Genomic DNA, 15,863 nt, shown 5'->3' with positions numbered 1-15,863 from the left:
GAGGCTTGAGTTTTTTTGATGCAAGAAGTGAGCTTTGTTAGGATGTAGCTTGCCTTGCTAATTTGTAAATTAAAAGTCATATGGAGAACAGCAAATGGAAAACATGTGATTTAATGTATATGGAGAACAGTAATGGAAAACATGTTCACTTTGATGAGTAACAACTCATTTTGTATATTTTTGTATATGTGGCTACAAGATGAATTATATATGGATGTTTATTTTGGATTTAATGTAGTAAATATTTAGTTTTGTATTAGTGGTTTACTTATAGTAAAATAAGATTGGTTGTTTGGTATTAATGAACATTAAAGACAACAGTTAAAAATGTTGTAAAAACTAGGTAAACCACAACGAAATTTTTTTGTAAAAAGTGATAAAAGACAACGGTTTTATCCGTTGTAAAATATATTAAAACTATTGTAAAAAAAACAAAACGTGTTAAATATTATCTACCACAACAGTTTATATCTGTTGTAAAAAAAGTCTACCACAACGATTTATTTCTGTTGTTGAAATTATCTATTACAACGGTTTTAAAACGTTGTCGTATCCTTCGTAGCCAAATTTTAGCATATATACAACAACGGATAAAAACCGTTGTCAAATGTCTACAAAGACAACGGATTCAAAACCGTTGTCGTAGGGTCATACATTCTACAACTCCCTCAGTTACAACGGTTTTTTCACCCTATGACAACGGATAATATCCGTTGTCGTTTGCATTTTTTGTTGTAGTGTTTGTTGCTTTAAGAAATTAGATTTAGAGTATACAAATTGTCTACTAATGTACCAGAATAGACAATAACTCTATTTTTCTTGACAACCACTTTGTCATCAAAAGAAACATTATATCCATCCACAAACAGTTTAGAAACTGAAATTAAATTCTTTCTAAAACTTGGTACATAAAGACAATTTCTCAAAATCAAAGTTCTATTCCTATCGAATGATAAGTAGAAATCTCCCACTGCAACAGCCACCACTTTCGTAGCATTGCCCATGTAGACGGTTATCTCTCCCTCATATAGTCGACGGGTTTCCTAGAACCCCTGCAATGAATTACAGACATGATCAGTGGCTCCTGTATCTACACACCAGGTGCTGGTAGATAACACCGCTAAACATGTTTCAACTACTAGAGAATAAGATATACCTTTATTGTTCTCTTTCCTATGAGGATAGTCCGCCTTCCAATGTCCAAACTGCTTGCAGATAAAGCACTTGCCCTTTGGCTTCTTCACTCCAACTTTTGGTCCAGTACCTAGATATCTATTCACCTTCTTTGCTGAGCCAGTCTGTTTCTTCTTCTTCTTGCCTTTCGACTTAGAATTAGAAATATTTTAAGCAAAGTGAATTTGAGAATTATGACGAAATAGCCCTTCTGCTGCCTGAAGTTCTGTCAGTAGTTCTGCCAATGAATAAATCCTTTTATTCATATTGTAGTTTAAGCGGAACTGCTCAAAACTTTTGGGTAGCGTTTGGAGAATAATATCGACCTGGGTTTCCCCATCGATTTTAGCTCCAAGGATTTGTATTTCGTTCAAGTAAGTCATCATCTTTAGGATATGATCCCTAACGGGTGTACTCTCTGTCATGGTGGTTGTCATTAACTTTCTCATTGCCTCTTGACTAGCAGCCTGATTCTGGTGTCCGAAGAGTTCCTTGAGATTGTTCATCATGTCATAAGCAGTTGCCAAATCCTGATGCTGATGTTGTAGCACATTTGACATTGAAGCCATAATGTAACACCGCGCCATCTCATCTGCCTTTACCCATTTCTTATGATACTCAATCTCCTCTTCACTAGAATCACTATTAGGTGCATTAGGGTAGACCTCTAACAGTACAAACTTATAGCCTTCAGCAATAAGAACAATGTCCAGGTTTCTTTTCCAATCTATGTAATTGGGACCAGTAAGTTTGTTCTCTTTCAGTATAATAGCCAGTGGGTTGAAAGTCATCCTAAGAATCACAAAATAAGTTTTGGTCAAGACTCTAAATTTAAAATAATATTGATTCCTCAAACAATACTATTTAAATTTACCAACACCTCTAAACACCGGGAATTTTGTATGCCACGTTAGTGTGGACGTATACAAATTCAAACATTTGTAAGAGGAGGTTTTACCCATTAATTTTATTCTTGTCATCCTAACTTTATGACAAATAAAATTAATAGTTGGTATTCCTTTGGTCACACAAATAATAGCAGTGACTCCGTTGGGGAGGATACTATTAAATGTGTCTAAGTGTATACCATTACTTGATACTTAGTCCATTAAATAGGATTGTGCCCCTTCAGTTGGAGAAGATCACACGCTCCTAAATAATTTCCTATAACAATCCATAAAGGAAGTTTGATCTAGTGATCCGCAAACAAACTCATCCGTTGTGGAGGGAGGCACTCAGAGCCAACACGCAAGTTTGTTGCATCACTTACAAACCAGTAATGGATACTGTGGAATTTATTTACTAATACCTCTCCCACTTAGTTTTTTAAGGTGAGGAATTTTAACTATGCAAGCATACATCACATGCACACACACATCACAGTAAATAAAAGCAATAAATATGAAAATTAATTTTCCAACTATTATGGCTTCTTCCATCACTGTCCTCCGTGTGCTGCCAGCCCTAGGGTCCATGTCGTCGGGTCCATCGAGCTTACTTTTCTGCTGTGTCTCTGGTCCTCCAATAGTACCACGCCTCGCAAGGATACGATCCGCGATAAAAAATTGAATTTTACATATATCGATCCTATATTCCACAAGGGAATGTGCATAAAGTCTAGATCGAACAAAAAAGTAAAATCCTAGGGCTAATACAGCTCCTACTGTATTTAATAAATACAATCATGCACACACATAAAATGTCCTTGACATGTCCAAGGGTACAATCACACACAATCACATTAAGTCATAATCGTTGGAGCCTGCAACCATGGAGTTAGCATATCCTACTATTATCCTACATAAAATATGTATGGCATGTGCATAATTAAACTGAAAACCAAACACACAGAGGTAAACTCTGGCTCTGATACCAATTGTTAGTTGCTACTCGGAATATCGTACTGGTTCCCCTGTACAAAAATTTTGTACAAGTCCTGAACCATTCCTAACAACCTATTATGTTCTTTAGAAATTAAATTTGGAATCGCAAATAAAACTTAACATTATTGATTCCAAATCTAACTTATCTATTCTTAGAGCTTTAGATTTGGATCACAAACGATACTTAGCATTATTGATCCAAATCCACCCATGTTACAAATTTGATTAAATATTTATTTCAGAGATTGGCTTCCAGGTTAAACATGGTGAGGCACTAGGCCTTCTTAGGTATGAGATCATCCACCACTTCCTAGAAAAAGTCTTTCAATGAAATTCAATATTCAATCTTCTTATAGTAACCCTAGGTTTAACCAAAAAGAACAATCGAATTACAAGATCGAAAAAACAAAAGAAACACAAATCGAATCACAAATCCGAAAACCTAGAATCACTAACCTCTTGTGTTTGGTATTTCAAGATCTAAACAAAAAGGATGAACTAGTTATGATGCGGAAACTAATAACTAGTTATACCTTTTGTAGCTTATAGACCTCACGATCTTCTTTCGTATTCCTCTTCTTATCTCCGACGTCGTGAGGGCAACAATCTACCGAGATGAGAATCCACTCAAGCCTCCTTCTTCTCCAAGCAAGTTTCGGCCACTCCTAATCTCCAAGAGATGAAGAACTTTCGGCCACCAAACAAGCTCCAAGGGATGCTAAGAAACAATATCTCCTATCTCTCCTTCTTCCTCTAAGAAGATCCGACCACCACCAAGCTCCTTGAGATGAAGATGCCGCCGGCCACACAAGGAAGAAGAATAGGAGAAGTAGAGGAAAAGAGGTGTAACAACCCAAATTTCATCAGTACGAGTTCTAATAATGGTTAAAAATATTTAGAAATGCTTTAGAAATATTCTAGAGAATTTTAGGAATTTTTAGAGTATTTTTATATAATTTTTGGAGTTCGTTTGGTATTTTTACCAAAAGGCAGAAGTTTTAAAAAAATAAAGAGGTTCGGCCAAGGTTCGAACCCGCGACCTCCGACCCGAACCAAGACTTAAGCGGAACATGATAGCCAAGTGCCCAAGCGGGTCGTACTGTTTAAGGAAGGAGCAAAATTTATTTAAGTGGTACTAGATAATAGAAATATATAGGCATTATAAAGGGAGATAAGAGAGGAACTTAGGGATTTACCAAAACCTAATTTCTTCTCCTTTCCCTCTGGCGTGCGACGGCAACTCGGCGGAAGCGCAAGAAGGAAACTAGGGTTCACTTTCGGCGGCCGACGGGGGGCTAACTCCGGGAGTTCATCACCAATACGAGGTCCTCTCATCGAGGAGAAGCCGTAGGCACGAAGGAGAGGCTGAGATTCCAAGTGTACCGAAACCCTAGCTGCCTTTCTTCTTGGTTGTGAGTCCCAGAAACCAATGTAAGTGCTCTCAACTACGATAAGGGTAGTTTTGAGCTTCGAATTAAAGTTTTTTTTTCTTTTGGTTCGGAATATGCCGCAAGAAATTCTTGGATTTGCTAGGGATCGAGTTTCTCCTTGTTTTCGGATTTTGTGTGGAGAATTGTAATTGTTAAGGATTGTTAGAATAGATCCAAGCTTCTGGTTTTTTTTTCTTCCTTGCAATTCTGCTGAAGCATGTTTATAGATTTTGGTTGCCCTATAAAAGTTCAAGTTGTGAATCAGTTTATATAGGTTTTACTTTAAGTTTTCAGCAAGCTTAATTTGGTTGGTTTTGTGTTATGGTATGAAGATGATCAGCCTTTGGAAGCTTATTGTTAGCTATTAGTCCCTTGTTCACCTTTCTGTCCGTTTGGGTTTACTTCAGGCTGATCTGATAAACATGTATGGCCAGAACTTCTTTTATGTTTCCTTGTCGTGGTAGTGTGTAAGAGGAATGGAGATAATTTTTGGTTTTGATAGAAGGTTCCTTACTAGCTGCATTGTGCATAATCTGTTAGATGGGTTTTTTTTTAAGAATGCAGTGGGTTTTGTTCTTGTTTTGGATGCATGTAACACGAACAGATAGTTTTAGTTCTTAAAGCATGCAATTTAATACAGTGCAGAGTTTGTTAAGCATTTCAGTGCAGTGTTAATAAGTATTTCAGTTCAGTTTTATATTTTTGTATCTGGAGTCAATTGTTGTAAGAATAGCTTCTTATCTTGCTCCAGATTTTTGTACATATACCTTTATGAGTAATTATAAGTAAATGAAGACCAAGGTCTTAATTTTGATCCCAAATTCCAGCATTTGAGGATCAGCAGCACGTCTAGTGCTTGAAGAAATGCCGAGGCATTATATATTAGAAGTAATAAAAGATAACAAGTATTTTATTTTTAAGAGGCTAGTACCCGACTTCCGAGGTTGTCGTTAAACAAATCCAGGTGATCGTTTCCGAGGTCTCGGCCCTGGTAAGACCGAGGTCTTTACCCTCGTAGGACTGATGGCTCGCTACCTCAGTTTCTATTAGGGAGCATGCAATGGTACTAAGCATGGGCCCAAGAAGAAAGAGTTGATTATTATTTTGAAGTATTAAAGTATACATTTTAAACAAGTGAAATAAGCTTCACATAAGTTTAAAATTCAACAAGTTTAGTTTCTTGTATGCTGACATGTTGTTTAGATTTGCTTACATGTTTAGTATTTCAATATGCTATGTTTCTTTTGCTATTAGATGAGCATGAGTAGTATCTCCTTTAAAGCATTCAGTTTTAGATTTATTCTTATTCACATGCATATTCGAGTTTTGTGAGTTAGATAGCGCTTACTAAGCAAATTTTGCTTATAGTTGCATTTTCCTCTTACTGTAGATAAAGGAAAGGAAAAGCTATAGCAAAGGAAGGCGACAAGGAGGTGCGGATGGATGTGTGATGCCTGGACTATAGAAGCCTTGGGATTTAGCATAAGAATTTATTAAGATTGCCATGTATTTAGACTATTGAAATTGTTTATTCATGTTGATGATTTTATTTTATCAGAGTGATTTCATGTATTTAGAATTCTTCCTATTAAATTGTTATGCATATTAGACCTATTATCTGAGTTGCATAATGGCTGCATGCATGTTTAGATTAATACATTTATTTCAGCATGATTAGATTGATGTATAGTTTTAGTTGTATTCATATGCTGGAGTAGAATGTAGAGATAAGTTGTTTATGATTTCCGCTGCTATCGGTTGCATGTTTAGAGAGTTTATGTATTGATAATCACATGTGTGCAATGTTAGTTAAGAAAAATTAGTAGTCCAGTAGCGCACCATCCTCACAGACCAGTAGTGAGGAGGGTGGGGTGTTACAAGAGGGGCGGCCACAACCAAGGAATAGAAGAGAGGAATAATAGATGATATGTTCTGAGGTGAGGCACCTCTACCCTCTCTTTTATATTCCTTGGTCTTGGCAAATAAGGAAAGTTTTAAACATAATTAAAACTTCCTTATTTTCCTTGCCAATGGCTAATAAGGAAAATTTAATTAAATTTTCCTCTTAACTCCTCTTGTGGTCGGGCCCTATAATCCCTCCAAACAAGGAAAGTTTTAAACACAAAATTAAAACTTTCTAATTTGTTTCCAGAAATTTTAAAAATAAAAATTTTTCTTTAAAAAATTCCCTTCATGGTTAGTTATAAAAGGAAACTTTTATAAATTAAAATCTCTCTATTAAAACATGTGGATGATTGCTAAAAAGGAAAGTTTTCTCCAAAATTAAAATTTTCCTTTTAACTACAAATAAGGAAAGATATCAAACCTTTCTCTTAATCCTTTATAGAAACTATAAAAGGAAATATTTAATTTTTAAACTCTCTTTTAAATCATAGCTTCCACATAAGGAAAGATTTTAAAAAATAAAATCCTTTTATTTTTAATTGTGGCCGGCCACCTAAGCTTGGGTTCAAGCTAGGGCCGCCCACCTCTTGAAACCAACTCACCTTGGTTTGGCCGGCCCTAGCTTGGGCTCCAAGCTAGGCTTGGCCGACCACCTTAAGGTGGGTAAGAAGTTGGGTTTTGGTAGGTATAAGACTTTATAAATAAGAGGCTACGACAGGGACTGAGAGGAGGAATTGGTTTTGGTCTCCCAATGAACTTGAGCTTCCCGTGTTTGCCCCGAACACCCAACTCGAGTTCATCAATAATAGCTCATACCACTAAAGAGTTATTATTAAACTACCGCACCAATCCCATATTACTATATGGGCTCCTTCTTATCATGAGTGTGTTAATCTCCCTGTGTTTAAGATATCGAATGCCCATTAATTAAATGAGTTATTAACAACTCACTTAATTAATATCTAGCTCCAAGAGTAGTACCACTCAACCTTATCGTCATGTCGGACTAAGTCCACCTGCAGGATTTACATGACAATCCTTATGAGCTCCTCAAGGGGACATCATCAACCTAGATTACTAGGACACAGTTTCATTCTATAATCAACAACACACCATATAAATAATATTATTTCCCAACTTATCAGGCTTATTGATTTAACGAGCTAAATCGCACCCTTTGATAAATCAAAGAAATAACTATTAAGTATACGTACTTATTATTATATCATGATTAAGAACACGCACTTCCATAATAACAGAGGTATTATTCTTTTATATAGTCATTATAAAAAGATACTACCTTAAATGGTCTTGCTCAATACACTCATAGTGTACTAATGTAATTTATTAGTCAAGATAAACTAATACCTAATTATACTACAACCACTCCAATGGTTTGTCCCATTTCATCTTGGTTGTGAGCAACTATTTATAATTTATAAGGAACTAATAATATGAACTTCTGTGTGTCTCCTCACACCATGTTATCTACAATATAAATTAAATTGACAACTACACTTAGCATAAATGTAAACATTTGATCAATGTGATTCTTTATTTCAAAATAAATATTTACAAAAAGCTAGGCTTTTAGTATATACTCTGACAGATGGAAGGACAAAAAACTCCGCCCTCTACGGCCTTGGCTATGAGGCCAAAGTGACATTTGATCGTTTGAGGACTCCTAGGGGTCGTGCTAGTTCCTCTTCTTCTAGTGAGATGCAGTCTTTAAGACACGAAAATGAAGAACTGTGCACTTAACTGAAGTCAATGGATGAGAGGATGACTTCTATGGACCAGTAGAGGGTTGCTAAGGAGAAGAGGAGGACTGATGAGGAGCAGAGGAGAACCAAGCAGGATTGGATCAGAGCCAAGCATGATGCAGATAATTATGCTCTCTTTGCCCATATGCAAGCGATCGTGGCAAATTTCGCCTCCACCCAGACACCACATGGTTTTGAGTCACAGGAGACTCAAGACCCATCAGACCGTGGTGATTAGCATGTTTTGAGATTTGTTCAACTACAATTTAAATTTTTATTTATCATACAAGTTACATGCAAAATATATTTGATTGTTTTATTCTAATCTGCTTATTTCTAAATATTATATTATTATATGTTTCAGGCGTCAAGGGTGTACATATTCAGCACGATCATCATCATCTTCTTTCTATCTAGGTATTTATTTTTTTACATGTAAAATTTATTATGCATATATGCAATATTTTAAACTATACATCAATCTGATCACTTTCTGCAGGATTTTATACTATTAGTTGTTTTTGGAGTATTTGTTATAATGGTATGAATTTATATATTTGAGCATGGAAATATTTTGATCTATATATGGATGTTTTGTTTATATTGTGTTTGTTTCTATATATTTTTTATTTACAATACTATTTGTTTGTTTTTGATATATGATTGTGTGTATGGATTGTGTTAGTTTGTTTGTATATATGTATGGATTGTTAGGATTTGTAAACTGTGATTGTATGAATTGTTAGTATGTGTAAAATATGATTGTGTGTATGGATTGTATAATATGATGTTTATACATATGAAATACCATCGATTGTGATGGTTTTATATGGATATGTAATTTGTAAACACGGTTGAATCTGAATACGATTGGGTGTTGTTAATTTTTTTTAATTTTCTGACGGAATACCGACAGTATCGGTATTTCGTCGGTATTGTGTATCAACAATTACCGACGGAAATCAAAGTTTCGCCAGTAATTATCGACGGAAATCGAAGTTCCATCGGTAATTACTGACACAAATCTAAATTCCATCGGTAATTACCGACGGGACTTCGATTTCCATCGGTAATTATTGATACGAATCCCAACCTGACTCTGACGGAAATATAACTTTCGTCGGTAAATCACTGACAAAAAAATAATTTCCGTCGAAGAAGCTGGCGGCAAGTGCATAGTGTTTCCGGTGGGGTCTACCGATGGAATTATAATTCCGTCAGTGATATACCGATGAAAGTTATATTCCGTCAGAAAATAAGGCTCCGACATATATTCTTGCAACTAATAGTTTCCCATCAGAAATCCGTCGGGATAAAGATTTACTGACGGAATTCCAACGAATATTTTCGTCGGTAAACCAAGAAATTTTTATAGTGTTGGTCCATGGTATTGTATATGTTCAGGTATTTACATCATACAAAGTTCATCTTGGTTATAGTAAATATGATTTAGTCTTTTACTACTAAGACGTGGCTAAATGGTTTACAGGAAGCAGAAAGAAAGATACCACTCAACTATGCTTCGAGATATACTAGTGGAGCGTCTTCTCAGAACAGTGATAGTTGAGATATATGAATATTATCATATAAAATTTTAGGATCAAAATTTAGCGTGTCCAATATACTTTTTTTCATACCTTGATCACTTATATTAATGATTAATAATCATATATAATTTATCTCTTTTATATTGACTTAAAGACAGATTGATAGGAGTGTTAGGGTGAAGGAATCACCTCTAGTTTTGTTAGGGATGAACAAATCGCATGAGATACAAAGGGGGGCCTTCAAAATTTTGTACATCGCATTCAAGGTCTTTTTATAGTTCGTGTTCATCTGATTATTCTATTATTATGGTCAATGATTGATACATCTGTTAGTATTTTAGTTACTAATGCTGCATTCTCCATGCCCCTGGATGTAGGTTGTTAGGTATTGTAGCAAATTTTGGTTCGCTTTATCTATGAATTCTTGAACATATTTATTGATGCCGCTCGGGTCGTCTTATTAGAACCGAGCTCACTTGACCGATGCCCCTCATGACAATGGAGGCCCATCAGACCCTGGGCTTCTCCATTTTAGCAGCCATGGGGAGCCTGGGCTGAGTAGGTTCTCTTAGCACCAATTTCTAACTCTCTGACCTCGATCCAACCCTGCAGAGTTGCTCGCTAGGAAAGCGGAAAGCAACATTAGACTAATGGCCAAACCAAACTGATAGTATGGATCCATGATTGTCGCCTCTAGTGCGAAGGCTCGCAGTGTGGTTGGCTGGAAGGTGGCATTTCTCTTGGGTGGTCGCTTACGGAACCCATCCTGAATTGGTGTGGTGATTTACTTGGACCTCCACCCTCCGCGGCCATATAATCCCCAATGAAGATAGATGAAAGTATGATTTTCTTCTCACATGTGAAGGCTACTTCTTCATCTTGTCTCTCAACGCTCTCTCGTGCTCGCAGGACACTCATTTTTACTCTTTTACTGACTTAGTATCGGAGGATCACGCTAACCCCATATGACACTCAAACTTGCAAGGCGCCGATCGGGAGAGAAAAAAAGGATCCAACTGGGTGATCATATTTAAAAGTTTAATTTACAGTATCTCTTGATTAACCTTAGTCAAAATAATCCTTAGTTCATTAATTATCTGGTAAAATAATGAGAAAAGGAATAATGATTGTAATTAAACTACATCAAGGGATCATGAATAAATTAAGAGTGAATTATATCACGGAAGACTTCAAATTTTAGTTTATATATATGGGTTCATGGAATATTCACGGGAGCGTACAATATATCATATTCTTATATATAAAGTTTTGTTACTAGCTCACCCATCTATGAGTAATTCATACGTATCTAGTGTTCAATTTATTTTAAAAAAAAAACATTTTCTTAAACTTAAATATTAAACTCTAAACTTTAAATCCTAAAAAAAACCTGGTAGGCTATCAATAAAACCTTATTTAGTTTAGAAAATAAGCAATGTCTGATAATGAATAATTTCCACCTTGTCAGCAATTTAGGAATACAACTTATAATCAAAAAACTTTGGAAGTCTAGTGTTTGGTTTGCACGTTGTTCATTTTTTATTTTTTGAAAAACGTGCATTTCTGAAAAATGATGTTTCGTTTGTATTTTTCATATCTGTTTTCTAAAAAAAAATAGTTAGCATTTTTTAGAAAAATAAAGAATGACTAAAAGTCATTTTTTATTTTTTAGAAAACATGTGTTTTCCAGAAAATGAAAATGGAACATGCGTAGACCAAGAGTTTTCACAATTTCAAGATTATCAATTTTTTAAAAAAATTACCCTCCACCAACAAAACATCTCACCCCCACGGCCAGCTTAACTACCAACTCCATTCCTTGCCAGGCTCCACCTCTCTCGGCCTCCTCTTTTTCGCGTAGTTAGGTCTATATATACACCATCAATTGTTCGATTATCTTTAGCCGTGTCTTGGCTTATTTTTTTAAACACCATTTGCTGCTAATAATTTCCCAATCAGGTAAATAAGAGTGTTGCTTGTAATGTTCTCAACTTCTTCCTTGCTTTCCCTAGCATTTTAGAACGCTTAACTGGTAAAACTGTTCTTAAAATGGCAGCACTTAATTTGAACCATGGAGGTTAGTATACAGTTTATACATGATACTTTGTTACGCCTTGGAAGACTTGCATCATTTTAATGTATGATGTACTATGGTCAAAGTAAAGTGAGACAAGTAACGAGTACCTTAAAGGATTCACTTTTAACTAGGCTTCTAGACTTGAATATTTTTGCAGGTTCATTGAATCTGCTTACCAACATATGCTAATAGCTTTTTTCCACTTCTATATACTTTTATACAATTGGATCCTAATGATGTTAGTGCCAAGGGAGCATGGTTCGTCTATTTGATTCGTCTCTGCTAATATAATATACGGATGCAATCTTCTTTCATATTAGAAACTTGTAATAATTACTAAAAAATATGGAACCGTCACATCAACGGCTCCCCTAGAGTCGGTCCACGGATATAGAGGGAGGTAAATGTAGGTACACAGATGGAAAGTACATAGTGGAGACGTTAACCCCAGGCAGTGACATCCCGGGGATCGACCCCTGGACCTTACAGTCACAGAACCATGCACTCTCCATCTGTGCTACGCTCTGGAGACAACTTGTAATAATTACTAGGTCTACACTACGGTGGGTCTAGACTCTAGAGTTTGTACCCTTGTTATATGATGAAATACTTCCAAAGAATTTGCTAATTCATTTGGACTGAGAGATTGGAGCACATTAAGAATTATACCAATGAACAACTTAATTGCAAAAAATATAAGAAATTTCCCAGATGGACATGTAGAGACTGACTCATAAGAATCTAGTGTCTGCAGATAAATAGTTGTACACTATCTTTCTGCGGAATCTAGTGTCATCAATAGCACATATCAACTTGCATTTCCATTTGCTCTGCAGGTTCTCAGCAGGATATCAGTGCTGGGTTCAGCTTTTTTGATAGACCTGACCACGGTTCGGAACCGACGATTCGACGGTTCGGAACCGACGGTTCAGAACCATCGGTTCGACGCTTCCAGGCAGGTCGACTATTAACCTTAACCGTCCAAGATGATTACGATTAACGGTTCAGAACCGTCGGTTCACGGTTCGCTACGGTTCGTCACGATTCAAGATTAATATGTTAAAAAAAAATTAAAATTAAAAATTAAACATTAAACATTAAAAATTTGAAATTAAAATTTATTTAAAAAAAAACTTACACTTATTTAAGTTGCCTACGTATCCCTTTAGGGGAATCAAAGTCTACGTAGTTCTTTTACATTTTTATCCTTTTACATTTTCATTCACTTCCATTTCCTGTTCCTGTCGTATTTGTTCCTTCAGTATCAAAATCTTCAACTTCGTCATCTGAAAGTTGCATTCCTTGGATTCTTTTCTCCACTCTGGTCCAATCGTCCAATAATACTTGGGCTTCCAATGAGTCGGGAGACAAAGTTGATCGTCATTCATCTAATATGTTGCTGCCGGCACTGAACGTCTGCTCCACAGCAACAATTGACACTGGACAAGCTAAAATTTCTTTTGCGATCACGGAGAGAACGGGAAAGCTTTAAGCCTTCTGTGACCACCACTTTAAGATATCGAAGTTTTCGCTATCTGCTTCATTAAAATCAAAAGAAGTCGTAAAATAATTCTCAAGTTCCTGTGTGGAACTTGAGGATCCTCGTGAACGTTTTGTCCGTTCTTTTAATAAGAGTTGTGCTTTTGTAAGTTTTAAATTACTACTAGTATTTTGTTGTATTTCAGAAATATTAATTTGTGTTCCATATTTTGCATAATATTGATTATAAATATCATATAAATAAATTCTAACATTATATATAATATTAACTGGATCAGGGGAAGAAGAATCTTTAATTGGAATTAAAGCGTCATAATATAAAGTTAAAATTTCTTGTAAAACTTCTAATTTAAATTTAGGATCTAAAACAAATGTAATTAAATAAATTTCATGAATTAAATAAAAATATTTTTCCCATTTAGTTTTCATAGCTAAGATGCAAGGAGATAAAGATTCATTATTAATATGTTCATTTAAAACTAATATTCTATTAGAAAAATTTTCTAAAACTAATTGAGCAGTGAGATAATAAACACCGGAAAGTTGTTCGGTTGCATCATTAAATACTTTTAAAATTTCACAAATACTACTACAAATATTCCATTGTTATGAAAATAAATATATATTAGTATTAGTGTTTTGTGCAAAAAATGAACATAATAATTCTTTATATTGAAATGAATCTTGTAATAATTGGTATGTTGAATTCCAACGTGTTGGTACATCACGTGGAAATTTTAGGTCTCATTCCATTAATTTTACAAAGCCTACTCCATTGTTTCATTATAGATAGATGAGACCATAAATAAGAAATTGCAATTCTAATTGGTTTAATATAACTTTCTAAAATTTTTAAACCATCTTGAACACATAAATTTAAAACATGACATACACAACGAATATGAAAAAATAAACCTCCAATAATAGGTTGACAAACAAATTTTAAATCATCTATACAAGTGGTATTGGAACTAGCATTATCTAATGATATTGAAAATATTTTATGAGTTAAACCATATTTTCTAAAATTAAACATAATAATTGTGCGATATTATGAGCATTATGTGATTCATCAAAAACTCTATAAGCTAATAATTTTTTTTGGAGGTTCCAAGAGTTATCGATCCAATGGCAAGTCACACTCATATACGAATGTGTTTGCCAATGATCACTCCAAATATCGGAACATAAAGAAACTTTATTATCTAATTTACTAAATTCATCAATTAAATTCTTTTTTTCTTGTTTTACTAATTTTTTAATTGTACGAGTAAATGTAGTCCTAGGAACACGTTTAGCACATGGATTAAAAGATTCTTTACAAAAATCTTCAAATGTGCATTTAGATCCAAAACTAAAAGAAAGATGTTCTACGGAAACAAATTTAGCTAATGATTCTCTTAATTTATTATCCGAATATAAAAATAAATCGGAATCGGTACTACCGCTAGTTGAAGAAAATCTTGATAATTGTGTTTGAGAACGGTCGAGTTCATATTCCGTCGGGTGCTTCGTTTCTACATGTCGTTTCAACGACCCATAGTTGCCGCCGGCTTGGAATTTGTAGGAAGCATTGCAGTGCTTACATTTTGCACACATTTCTCTCGACGGAAGAGTGACCTTCTCAAAATGTTTAGTGAAAATAGAAGACTTTAGAGGAGGAAGTTCCCGTACCTTAGAAGTAATTGCATCGGTACTTCCTTGTGTTTCGAGTGTCAGATTCGGAAGATACTCGATCTTATCATCGATGGATTGAATGTTGGGGTCCTCCTCCCGCGGATTCATTATTAGCTTTCCCTTCTGAGCTCGAGATGATGCACGTCCGCAGCCTCCTTCCATTGTAATTGAAAATTGGAAACGAAAGCGTGTAGAGATTAGAGAATACGAAAATGAGATTAAGAGTAGAGAAGATGTGTGTGAAAAATGATGAAATGAGCTCTCTATTTATAAAGTTTTGATAGTAGCGGACATTAAATCATAGTCATTGATCAAAAAACGATCAAATAATTCTAACTGTTGAAAAAAATACCCAAAAAACTCTCTCAACGGCTACGAACCGTCGGTTAATTGGCGGTTCAAGCCGTTTAAAAAAAAATAATAAAATAAAAAAATAATTTTGCAGCTGAACCGTCGGTTCAACCCACCGGTTAACCGGCGGTTCGCCGGTTTTACAGCCACTGAACCGGAACCGGCCCGGCAACTTGCCGGGCCAATTCCGGTTCAACCCGGCGAACCGGGTCAACGGGCAACCGGCCCGTTGACCCGGTTACGGGCCTGGGCCTGGGCCGGGTCCAGGCCAGACCCGGCCCAGGGTCGGGTCTATTTTCCGGTAGAGCCAGCTGCTGGCCCATCTGTAATTGAGCAAACCGTTCACTTAACTGCTTTCGTGGATTTGATAGTACATCTGTTATAATTCTCGTTGCAACTGATACACACTTTATGCTTGCATGGCACACGGGGAACAAATGTTCGCGTGGTTAAGCATTTAGATCAGCCTAATGAACTTTCTGTGCGTTTGTGCGAAATTATGCTTATTTAAATTAATGCTTTACAAAAGATTGTGAATGATCTAATAAGTATGCGAA

The sequence above is a fragment of the Zingiber officinale genome, chromosome 10A (assembly GCF_018446385.1).
Source record: "Zingiber officinale cultivar Zhangliang chromosome 10A, Zo_v1.1, whole genome shotgun sequence".
Lineage (NCBI taxonomy): Eukaryota > Viridiplantae > Streptophyta > Magnoliopsida > Zingiberales > Zingiberaceae > Zingiber > Zingiber officinale.
The sequence above is the reverse complement of the archived record's forward strand: the minus strand, read 5'-3'. Positions refer to the sequence as shown.